The sequence below is a fragment of the Schistocerca americana genome, unplaced genomic scaffold (assembly GCF_021461395.2).
Source record: "Schistocerca americana isolate TAMUIC-IGC-003095 unplaced genomic scaffold, iqSchAmer2.1 HiC_scaffold_62, whole genome shotgun sequence".
Classification (NCBI taxonomy): domain Eukaryota; kingdom Metazoa; phylum Arthropoda; class Insecta; order Orthoptera; family Acrididae; genus Schistocerca; species Schistocerca americana.
In genome coordinates, this window is record NW_025726368.1 from 410,428 (window position 1) to 422,441 (window position 12,014).

General features: G+C 40.4%; 1 protein-coding gene across 9 annotated transcripts in view; it reads right to left on the reverse strand.

The window, feature by feature from the left end:
• LOC124587769 overlaps positions 1-11,595 on the reverse strand; it is a 165,754-nt gene extending 154,159 nt beyond the window's left edge. For 2 of the 9 annotated variants that reach the window (XR_006975652.1, XR_006975658.1), the window contains exons 1-3: positions 8,073-8,497; positions 7,532-7,854; positions 5,828-6,010 (exon numbers count right to left, since the gene is read on the reverse strand). The gene's annotated coding sequence lies outside the window, so the exon portion shown is untranslated. Of the gene's footprint in view, positions 1-5,827; positions 6,011-7,531; positions 7,855-8,072; positions 8,498-11,219 lie in introns of those variants that run through there. The other 7 variants (XR_006975654.1, XR_006975657.1, XR_006975655.1 and 4 more) reach the window with 7 other exon arrangements.
• Positions 11,596-12,014: the final 419 nt, after the last annotated feature.

Sequence of the window (12,014 nt, forward strand, 5' to 3'; positions counted from 1 at the left end):
TGAACCTTTTCCAGTTCTTAAAATATCAAAAGCTACAGCAACACTGGACAAAGTTAAGCATTGAGTGTTGAGATATGAACATGTTGAAGTTGTGATAAATGTATTAAATAAAATGGACATTACACCATAAAAATTAGTACAAAATAAGAACTAACTACTGGTATGTTTCTCAACCTTTTGAAAATGTTACTACACACTGGATCTTATTGTCCTTGGTGTGTCAAAATGAATATCAGGCTTTTTCGGTTTTGTATTATTTATTACATTCAACTTAGAATTATCAAAGGCAATACAAACAATTTTGTTTGTATACATGTGCACATGCGTATGCAACCAAAGAATGTGTTAAATGAGTGAGACAGTGTTTTACGCACAATGTGAAGAAATCAGTCTGGAAGGCAAGTTGCAAATTAATAATTATATTGACATCTATGTATCTACGTGGTGACTTAAGGAGACAACTATGTCCTTATTGAAACTTCCTGGCAGCGTAAAACTATGTGCCCGACCGAGACCCGAACTCGGGACCTTCGCCTTTCGCGGGCAAGTGCTCTACCATCTGAGCTACCAAAGCACGACTCACGCCCAGTCCTCACAGCTTTACTTCTGCCAGTATCTCGTCTCCTACCTTCCAAACTTTACAGAAGCTCTCCTGCGAACCTTGCAGAACTAGCAGGTAGGAGACGAGATACTGGCAGAAGTAAAGCTTTGAGGACCGGGCATGAGTCGTGCTTCGATACCTCAGATGGTAGAGCACTTGCCCGCGAAAGGCAAAGGTCCCGAGTTCGAGTCTCGGTCGGGGACACAGTTTTAATCTGCCAGGAAGTTTCATATCAGCGCACACTCCGCTGCAGAGTGAAAATCTCATTCTACGTCCTTATTGTTTGCGGTTTACAAGCTCTAAAACATACAGCTACGGTTTACATAGCAAATTTGCAAACAAAATGTTGCAGCATGCCAAACATTTTCTGGACCGCGTCCTCTTCAGCGATTAGTTGACATTTCATATAAGTGGAAATGTGAACACACACACACACACACACACACACACACACACACACACACACACACACACTGTGCACATCTGGGGTTTAGCAAGTAGTGGCATCTTCTGTGTGAGTGGTCCAATGCTGTTGCTCGCGCAGCTGCACGAAGTCTGACAACTTCTTTCCAGATTCATTACTTATATAGGCAAAGCTATTGCCTCCTTGAGCCCCCGGTTCTCGATGTACGCTTAGCTGTTCTCGGCTAATGCTGTGAATCCGAAATTTTCTAAGTCTGAAAAGTGGATATCCTGGACACGTCCTGTAGTTACACTAGCAGCATGCATTTGTTGGTGCGTCTCATTTGGCTTGTCACATTTGTTAACAAAGAGCGATAAGCGGTTGCGTAACGAACAAGGTGATCACTCACAGAGAGCATCTCGCATGTGGCTGATGCAATATTGTAATTAATAATTTTTTTTTTTGTAAGGACTAGGAAAGATTTATTTCATTTCTGTAATAACGGGCGAGATCACCTACAAGTTTAATTGCTCTTACAATGGTCAGCACCTTTAACCCACACTGACACAGATTCCTATTCATTTAGTTTACTATGATTCCTGGTCCTCAGAACGAACGGCATTGACGGCAGGTAATATGATTTACCCATGTCTTTATTGTAGACCTCTGATGTGAAAAGTCCGATAAGCATTGACGTCCCGGCTGTTAAAACTTTCTAGCCCTGGAATTTTGTCAACTTTTGGCCCACATACGAGGGCCACAGTTTATCAGCCGTTACCTTGCTTCATTGGTCTGCAAGGTGATTAATGCTTGACTGTCAGAAGTGTGGGAATAAAATAAAATCTGCAACTACGAGGCTAATCCCAAGAAAAAAAAAAGTCTCCTATTTTTGAAGTACATAGCGCTGTTATTTCCACAGCGGTTTACATCAGTTTACAGCTTTAACATTTAACTATTTTTCAACATAATTACCCGTGTTATACCAGCTTGCCGCCATGCTGTTCAGGAGGTGAATCACTTTCTGGCCAACTGTTCTTTTAACCCAGGGAACAGGTGAGAGTCACTGCGCGCCAGTTAAGGACTATAGGGTGGGTGGGTGATTATGTTCCACTGGAACTGTTGCAGGAGAGCAACAGTTTGCCGAGTGATGTGTGGGCGAACGTTGTCACGGAGAATGTGTACACCCTTGTTCATCATTCCTCTTCTCCTGTTCTGAATTGCCCGCTTGAGTTTTTCCAGTCCCACAGTACCTGTCAGCGTTAACTGTGGTGCCAGTGGGTGTAAAGTCGACAAACGGTACCCCTTTCAGATCCCAAAAAACGGTTGTCACGACTTTACCGGCAGACTGTGTGTGTTTGAATTTCCACAGCTTTGGTGAAGAAGGATGCGGCCACTGGTGTGATTGTTGCTTGGTCTCAGGTGTAAAGTTGTATGATCAGATTTCGTCACCCGTGAGAATTGAGTCAAGAAAGTTGGCCTGTTTGGGTGCAAGGCGGTGAAGAAATGCACGGGAAGCATCAACCCTTTGCCGCATGTGGTCCTTGGTCAGCATCTTACACGCACCTTCCGGAAGTTCAATGTTTCCGTTAAAATTCTACGAACATTTTTGACATCCATGCACGACTCACCATACACTTCCGTCAATTGGCAATGGATTTTAATTGGCGCAGTTTCCTTTGCATTCAAAAAACCGAATAACTGCACGCAATTCGCACTTGCCAGTAACATCCAACAGGAGCTACATTCTCAATGGCTGCCAAGCCAAGACTGAGTGCCTCAGCGTGACGTGTGCATGTTTACACACAACACGTGAAGCACTCTCAATAACAGTGTGACCAACTGCCACACAAAGAGAGTTCTGTACTTATAACAAAAATAGGAGACCTTACTTTTGGGATTACACTCGTAATAACATATTTTAGCCTTCCGTAATTATGTGAATGTATTTTAATTCACTTGATAACTCCCAGCCGCAGAAATCCATTTTGTTTTCAAACATAAACACGGGTCACAGGAGACTACCCACCTCCCCCATACAACTCGTTTATCAGCCTCAGATCTACAATATTTCCGAAAGGGGCAATACTAGATACTGGCACTCCCCCTCCCTCCAGCATTTGAGGTAGGACGCCAAAAATTTTAAAAATCGACTTATCAAATATATAAAATATGTTCACCTTGTAGCGCACATCTTTCTGAAGAGTCTGATACACAAAACATATGTCTTCAAGGAAATCTAAGATATTATTTGGTCTTAAGTGTGCGAAAGTGCAGCGTCATGCCTCTTCACATGGTATTCTTCAACTGCATGTCACTGTATTTCACTCTGTGGAATTCAAACGTGTAATATTTTGTGATGGGTGCCATCAAACTATATTCAGGACAGTTGAAATTAAAATGTCGTATAGTCGGCCGGTTTGACATCCTGCCGCCCCCCCCCCCCCCCTCAAAAATAACTCACAGTTAATACTGGATGGAATTTGTAACCTGGAGAACAAGAACTCCTCAGAAACTCTTTGTTGCCTATTAATAAAATTAAATATATGATCCATGAAACCAGTAAAGACAAGAAACAAGCAAGACAGTAGTACATATTTCTTCAATCCTGAAGCCCTAGCATTTTTTTCTCTAATCTTGCTACAGCTTTACATGGCGTGCTTTCCTTTCTGCAAAAGAATCTATTACCTCATCAAAGTCTGTCAAATATTTTGAACAGGAAAACTCAATGTTGTCCTTTAACACTGGAATAGCTGTTAATACAAGTAGTACCTAAGACTGGTGTGGTTTCTCAGTCTGTTTATATGTATTTCGTCACTGTCTGCTAGATAAAATTAAATAGGCCTGCCTAATATTTCAGCAATTTTAACACACACCAAATAAATGAGACTGTTATGGTACAAATGGTCATTTTTGTAACACGACAGAATATAATTCATGAAGTACCAATATTAAATGACAAGCAAAACGTATGTTAGGAAATAGTTTCACATTTCATTCATACTCTCTGGCTTCTGAAGTATGAGATCGAAGAGTAGTAGTACAAAATTTTTATATAAATTTGGGATTGTCGTATTCTTCCACAATTTGTGTGATGTCCCCGTTTTCTTCTTCTTCTTCCTCGTTCTAACAAACAATCTTGTCATGACTAATTCAGTAACTATTCCTGCCAGTGTCAAAACTACTTCTCCGCTTAACCTGGCCACAATCACCAGTTTAGTTACACCGCATTTATTCTTCAGTTAGGAGTTATTACGTGTTCGTACAACACGTTTGCCGCGCTACTCCCAGAATAGAACTTTAGTGGCTGCTGGCTGGGGATTGTACAACTGGCCCTTACTAGCGGTCTGGCCACAAATTTTCTGTCAAAATCTCATTTTCTTGGATACACCGAGAAGATAATACATGATCTTTGTTACCTGTTATTCCTGTTACTTATCTATTTCCACTCTGGTAGTCTGAATCTATGGATTTCGCTAGTAATTATAACAAAGCTGATTATTTGCAAACCCAGTCAACCACATATACAGCGACTGGCATTCACCCGTTCGGCTTTATTCTGCTTAGCTCATATAGCCCCGTACCCTTTTGTCTGCAGGAAAATTTATTTCTAGATGGGACTGGGATTCCTATGGCAGAAATATCATGTACATTATGCACACATTCAAAAATCAACTTATGATCCATTTAGAAACCAACTTAGAATTTGTTCAAAAACCAACAGGGATGAGGTTCAATATCATACGAATAAGCGATAGACCAATGTGTGCTAGATGCTAGGCGCTTTGTGAAACAGGGTCTTTTTCCTCAAGAATATGAATTTGGTGTACTGAGCTTTAACCACTTTTTATAATGAGTTGGATGTTGTTACTTGGGAGATGGCACTCTTGTGCACCGTCTAGCAACTGTTATTACTAAAATGTTATATGCTCCTTCACAACACAAGAATTGTGACTGCTTTGCACTTTCTGAATACAATAATACACAAAGTCCTTCCTTTTAGACTGCACGCTCCACTACACCTTTTGCCTTCGCTGCCTCCGCTACCTACTGTTGCGCCGCAGTCCACTGTGCCTTTAATACCAAAATGTTCCTTGCAGCACGCTTGAACTCGCATGGCATCAATGAACCAAAAAATATTACTCTCATCTACCGAAAACTGTAGCACCCACACACTTCCAACAAACTGTTAAAATGTTTTCAAATCTTTCCGAAAGTTTTTCTTGCTCTGATCTCCCACAAAAAAAATGTAAAGTGAAAAAGTTTGTCAAATAATACATTTCAAATGCTGGTTTGCTAAAAATTCCAAGTAACACATTTTAATTTATTACTTCACTGTTACTAACTCTATTGGCCAGTAAGTTTCCTCCCGTTAACATGTGATACTGAAGCCAGTTATGAAATTGTGTTGTACAACACCTAGTTTGGGAGGTATGGCACGATAAACATTGATTAGCGTGAAAAATAGCACAAAATTTTCATTGGGTTAATGAAAGATGTAAGAAGATAGTTCTCCTATCACTATCATGTCCAGTTGTCGAATTATAAAAAACACAACTTTCAATTTCTGATGTTTGTACATGCACTGCCCCAGCACCTAGAAAAACACAGTGTCCTGCGGCCCACTTCGGACAGCAGAAGACAAGCGCATTCCACAGGCAATAAATTTATCCACATCTAGGAAAATGTAGCTTTCATATTAAAATTTTCTAACTATCCACCATTCCACTGTAATGACGATTTATAAAGTGGGAATGTAACTTCACATTATAAAATATATAAAGCAGAGTTGCATCAATTTAAAGCATAAAATAATAATCACTAACCAAATATTTTTTTCAAAGTTTTGTGAAACCCTAATATAAATATTTTAGGGTCCAACTGTCTACTGCCTGCTATGGAAGTGGAGACGCCCACTAGTGGGTGCTAGGGACCAAGTTCACCATCAACGCTGATTAATAATGTTTTCTCACAAGCAGTGTCAAGTGCTGTATATGTAACAGGAACTCCTGTAAGCAGAAAAATGAGAAAGTGAAACAAAAGGTAGCTGCAGGAAGGCGTACCTAGTTACAAGCTGTTCATTGGTTACCATTTACTGTCCTCCCACTGGCTACCTAAAACTCAACACAGAGAAAGGATGTAAACATATAACTTTCACAAAACAAGCAAAGTCCATGGATGTTACTTTGCAAGTTTTAGCTGAGGATATGAGCACTATGCAAACAGGCTGGTCCACAAGTAACTGAAAATGGATCAGCAGTGAGTATTTCATAAGCAACATCTAAAATCTTTGATATTACTTGCATGAAGTAATGAAAAAACTACTGTCACTCAACCAAAAATTAAAGGTTTTCTTTTGTTTTACAACTTACAGATGAGAAAATTAACTAAGCTACAAAGTGTCACACTAGATGTGGGGGATGTGACTATTTACTACGAGAAAGACCACAAATTCTGGCACAGGAGCCGAGAAATTATGTATCAGAATTACAAGCTTTCTATGAACAATGGAGGCCACTACAAATACAAGCTCGATCAGCAGAAGTTCATAAGAAAACACAGTTCCTTTTCCTTCACAATAACTTCTTGGACATAGCACACACTGATGCTTTTTACATTGCTACTGAGAAAGATAGCCCACTGTAGATTTACCAACAACTGAAAGCAGAGCTGAAGTTCACCCATGGAACTGAGCAACAGTAATTTGAGAATAGCAGGATCTAGAGTGAACTGAATAATGAAATTCAACAATTCAGTGAGTGATCTATTTTCATACAAATAAAATTTACGCGATCAGATAACTAAATTTTGTTTCCTCATTCACACAAATCAATGCGTACACCCTTAATAGGACGGATAATGCCTAGTTGGAATTCCATTTCTCTCCACATACGATTCAAGGTCTCCATGGTAACATGTTCGAATGGATTGCAAATGTGTGCCTTCAATTCCTGTAGGTCTCTAGCCCTGGTTCAATATACCGCATCCTTCACAAAACCCCAGGAAAAAATTAGTGGTGTAAGGTCAGGGGATCATGGTGCACCTGAAGTTGGACCATCTCGTCCAATCCACCTACCTGGAAACCTTTTATATAGAAATTGAAGTACATTTAGGGGCCAGTGAAGTGATGCCCTGTCTTACTGAAATATGACACCAGGCTGCAGGTGTTTGAATTGTGGCACATTAAACTATTGTAGCATGTCCACGTTAACACCACTGTTGATGGCAGTGATGGGAAAGAGTGAATCAGTGATGCAACTGGGGATCAGTCTGCACCAAACATTGACCTTACGACTGTGTCTTTCCATTTCATGTGTAACACGAGGATGCTGCAAATCCTACATATGAATATTATGACAATTCAGTTTGCTGGATACACGAAATGTTGCCATATCAGAGAAAGGAATCTTTTCCAAAAAGTCAATGCTTGCATCAATCTTGCATAAAATATCCACTGCAAATTGTTCGCACCTAGGTTTGTCATAGGGTTAAATGTCTGAAGCAGCTGCATGTAGGGCTAGAGCCATTACCTCTTATGCAAGAGATTGTGCCATGTCGATCTTCTCATTTCCAACTCCCTGGCTGCAGTACATACAGATTTTATAGAACTCCTTGCAAACGCCTGCCGTACCCTGTCCACAATGGCATCTGAAACTCGTGGTGACCAGCCCTGTTTTTTTTATGGAGAACACTACCTGTTTCCATAAATGATGTATTCCAAGTCTGAAAGGTTTGTTGCATTTGGGTATCAGGTATCGTCTGTATCTACCAGGCCCCACACACTGAGCTTTCTCCAGAGACGTCCACATTTTATCATGTTTTCAGGTTCACTTTTGCATCAAAATTGTATGACCTGGAAGGTAAAAGAAATTTTATGAGTTATCTTATCATACAATAGAAACCATTTGTTAATATCTCGTATAGGTTCAAAGTTACTAAAGTCTTAAGTTGTGAAGATATACATGTATAGTGCAAAATAAAAAAAACTAAAAATTGCTATTCATCCAAAGTTGTTACTTTTAGGCATTAGGATACAACACACTATTTGATGAAAGTAATAATCGAACTTACCAACTTGCACTATGATAATGTAATTCAACAAAGGTACAGATGTAAGTAAAGAAACAGCTCGGAGGCCACTATCTACCCTTGGTTCCATCTGAAAAATTCTGGAGGTTAAAGATCAAAAGTTATTCAGCTGAGTATTTTTTTCAATGTAAACAGAGCACGGACTTACTTCGAGAAAAATTGGAATCGTAGGAGGTCTTCAATTGACGATATCGATAAGTGAAGAAAGTAAAGACAACGATGAATCTGAACCTTTGCCAGTTTGTACAATATCAAAAGCTACAGCAACACTGGACGAAGTGTCTACCATCAACAGTTATTTTGCTCCCCAAATAGCAGAACTCCTTTATTACTTTAACTGTCTCATTCCCCAATCTAATTGCTTGAGCATCACCCGACTTAATTCGACTACATTTCATTATCCTCATTTTGCTTTTGTTGATGTTCATCTTATATCCTCCTTTCAAGACACTGTCCATTCCGTTCAGCTGCTCTTCCAAGTCCTTTGCTGTCTCTGACAGAATTACAATGTCATCGGCGAACCTCAACGTTTTTATTTCTTCTCCATGAATTTTAATACCTACTCCGAATTTTTCTTTTGTTTCCTTTACTGCTTGCTCAATATACAGATTGAATAACATCAGGGAGAGGCTACAACCCTGTCTCACTCCCTTCCCAACCACTGCTTCCCTTTCATACCCCTCGACTCGTGTAACTGGTTTCTGTACAAATTGTAAATAGTCTTTCGCTCCCTGTATTTTACCCCTGCCACCTTCAGAATTTGAAAGAGAGTATTCCAGTCAACATTATCAAAAGCTTTCTATAAGTCTACAAATGCTAGAAACGTAGGTTTGCCTTTCCTTAATCTTTCTTCTAAAATAAGTCGTAAGGTCAGTATTGCCTCACGTGTTCCAACATCTCTGCAGAATCCAAACTGATCTACGCCGAGGTCAGCTTCTACCATTTTTCCATTCCTCTGTAAAGAATTCGCGTTAGTACTTCGCAGCTGTGACTTATTAAACTGATAGTTCAGTAATTTTCGCATCTGTCAACACCTGCTTTCTTTGGGATTGGAATTATTATATTCTTCTTGAAGTCTGAGGGAATTTCGCCTGTCTCATACATCTTACTCACCAGGTGGTAGAGTTTTGTCAGGACTGGCTCTCCCAATGCCATCAGTAGTTCTAATGGAATGTTGTCTACTCCCGGGGCCTTGTTTCGACTCAGGTCTTTCAGTGCTCTGTCAAACTCTTCACGCAGCATTGTATCTCCCATTTGATCTTCATCTACATCGTCTTACATTTCCATAATATTGTCCTCAAGTACATCGCCCTTGTATAGACCCTCTGTATACTCCTTCCACCTTTCTGCTTTCCCTTCTTTGCTTAAAACTAGGTTTACATCAAAGCTCTTGATATTCATGCACGTGGGTCTCCTTTCTCCAAAGGTCTCATTAATTTTCCTGTAGGCAGTACCTATCCTACCCCTAGTGAGATAAGCCTCTACATCCTTACATTTGTCCTCTAGCCATCCCTGTTTAGCCATCCCTGTTTAGCCATTTTGCACTACCTGTCGATCTCATTTTTGAGACGTTTGTATTTCTTTCTGCCTGCTTCATTTACTGCGTTTTTATATTTTCTCCTTTCATCAATTAAATTCAATATTTCTTCTGTTACCCAAGGGTTTCTACTAGCCCTCGTCTTTTTACCTACTTGATCCTCTGCTGCCTTCCCTACTTCATCCCTCAGAGCTACCCATTCTTCTACTGTATTTCTTTCCCCCCATTCCTGTCAATTGTTCCCTTATGCTGTCCCTGAAACTCTGTACAACCTCTGGTTTAGTCAGTTCGTCCAGGTCCCATCTCCTTAAATTCCCACCTTTTTGCAGTTTCTTCAGTTTTAATCTACAGTTCATAACCAATAGATTGTGGTCAGAGTCCACATCTGCCCCTGGAAATGTCTTACAATTTAAAACCTGGTTCCTAAATCTCTGTCTTACCATTATATAATCTATCTGACACCTTTTAGTATCTCCAGGATTCTTCCATGTATACAACCTTCTTTCATGATTCTTGAACCAAGTGTTAGCTATGATTAAGTTATGCTCTGTGCAAAATTCTACCAGACGGCTTCCTCTTTCATTTCTTACCCCCAATCCATATTCACCTACTACGTTTCCTTCTCTTCCTTTACCTACTACCGAACACCAAGCACCCGTGACTATTAAATTTTCGTCTCCCTTCACTACCTGAATAATCTCTTTTATCTCATCATACATTTCTTCAATTTCTTCGTCATCTGCAGAGCTAGACGGCATATAAACTTGTATTACTGTAGTAGGCATGGGCTTCGTGTCTATCTTTGCCACAATAATGCGTTCACTATGCTGTTTGTAGTAGCTTACCCGCACTCCTATTTTTTTTATTCATTATTAAACCTACTCCTGCATTACCCCTATTTGATTTTGTATTTATAACCCTATATTCACCTGACCAGAAGTCTTGTTCCCCCTGCCATGGAACTTCACTAATTCCCACTATATCTAACTTTAAACTATCCATTTCCCTTTTTAAATTTTCTAACCTACCTGCCCGATTAAGGGATCTGACATTCCACGCTCCGATCCGTAGAATGCCAGTTTTCTTTTTCCTGATAACAACGTCCTCCTGAGTAGTCCCAGCTCGGAGATCCGAATGGGGGACAATTTTACCTCCGGAATATTTTACCCAAGAGGACGCCATCATCATTTAACCATACAGTAAAGCTGCATGCCCTCGGCAAAAATTACGGCTGTAGTTTCCCCTTGCTTTCAGCCGTTGGCAGTACCAGAACAGCAAGGCTATTTTGGTTAGTGTTACAAGGCCAGATCAGTCAATCATCCAGACTGTTGCCCCTGCAACTACTGAAATGGCTGCTGCCCCTCTTCAGTAACCACACGTTTGTCTGGCCTCTCAACAGATACCCCTCCGTTGTGGTTGCACCTACGGTACGGCCATCTGTATCGCTGAGGCACGCAAGCCTCCCCACCAACGGCAAGGTCCATGGTTCATGGGGATATTGTTACATCTAAATATTTGCACGTGTTGCCCGATTATAACACTAACTCACTGATATTAAATATATTTTTGTTTTGTGAAGTGCACAATTTTACCTTTCTGAACATTTAGAGCAAGTTGTCAATCTTCGCAACACTTTGCTATCTTATCAATAGCTGACAATATTTATGCACCTTCTTCCAGACAGTACTTCATCACAGATAACTGCACCACCTGCGAAAGTCTGAGATAAGTATTAATATTGTCTGCAATCGCATTAATATACAATACGAACAGTAAAGGACTCGACACCCTTCCCTGGCACAACCCTGAAGTTACTTCTACATCTGACAATGACTCTCCATAAAAGATAACATGCTTAGTCCTCCCTACTGAAAAGTCCTCAATCCAGTGGCAAACTTCTCATAAATATATAGTGTTACAACCATGAGCATTAGTTACCTGTGAGATTAGATGCTGTGAGTTGATGTTAGTCAAGAATGCATTAGGCGACAAAGACAGAATAACTGACACCTCACCAGTTTTGAAAGAAGTCAAATTATATGGCTACTAGAAGCTGGATGTTCCTTCTGGAATATTGCAGAAAAGACTTGGCAGTAATGTATCCACTGTCAACGATTGCTGGCAGTGGTGGTCACGAGAATGTACATTCACAAGAAGACTGGTCTCGGTGGACACCTGCCACTACTGAGAGGGAAGACAATTGAGTTTGGCGTAACGCTGTGGCACATCGTATTACATCTGCAGCAGCAAGGGGCAGCAGTTGGCATCCCAATTACACAACGAACTGTTACAAATCAGTTACTTCGAGGACAGCTCCAAGACAGGTGCCCTGTAAAATTCATTTCACTGACTCCAAACCACTGCCATTTGTGACTTCAGTGATGTCC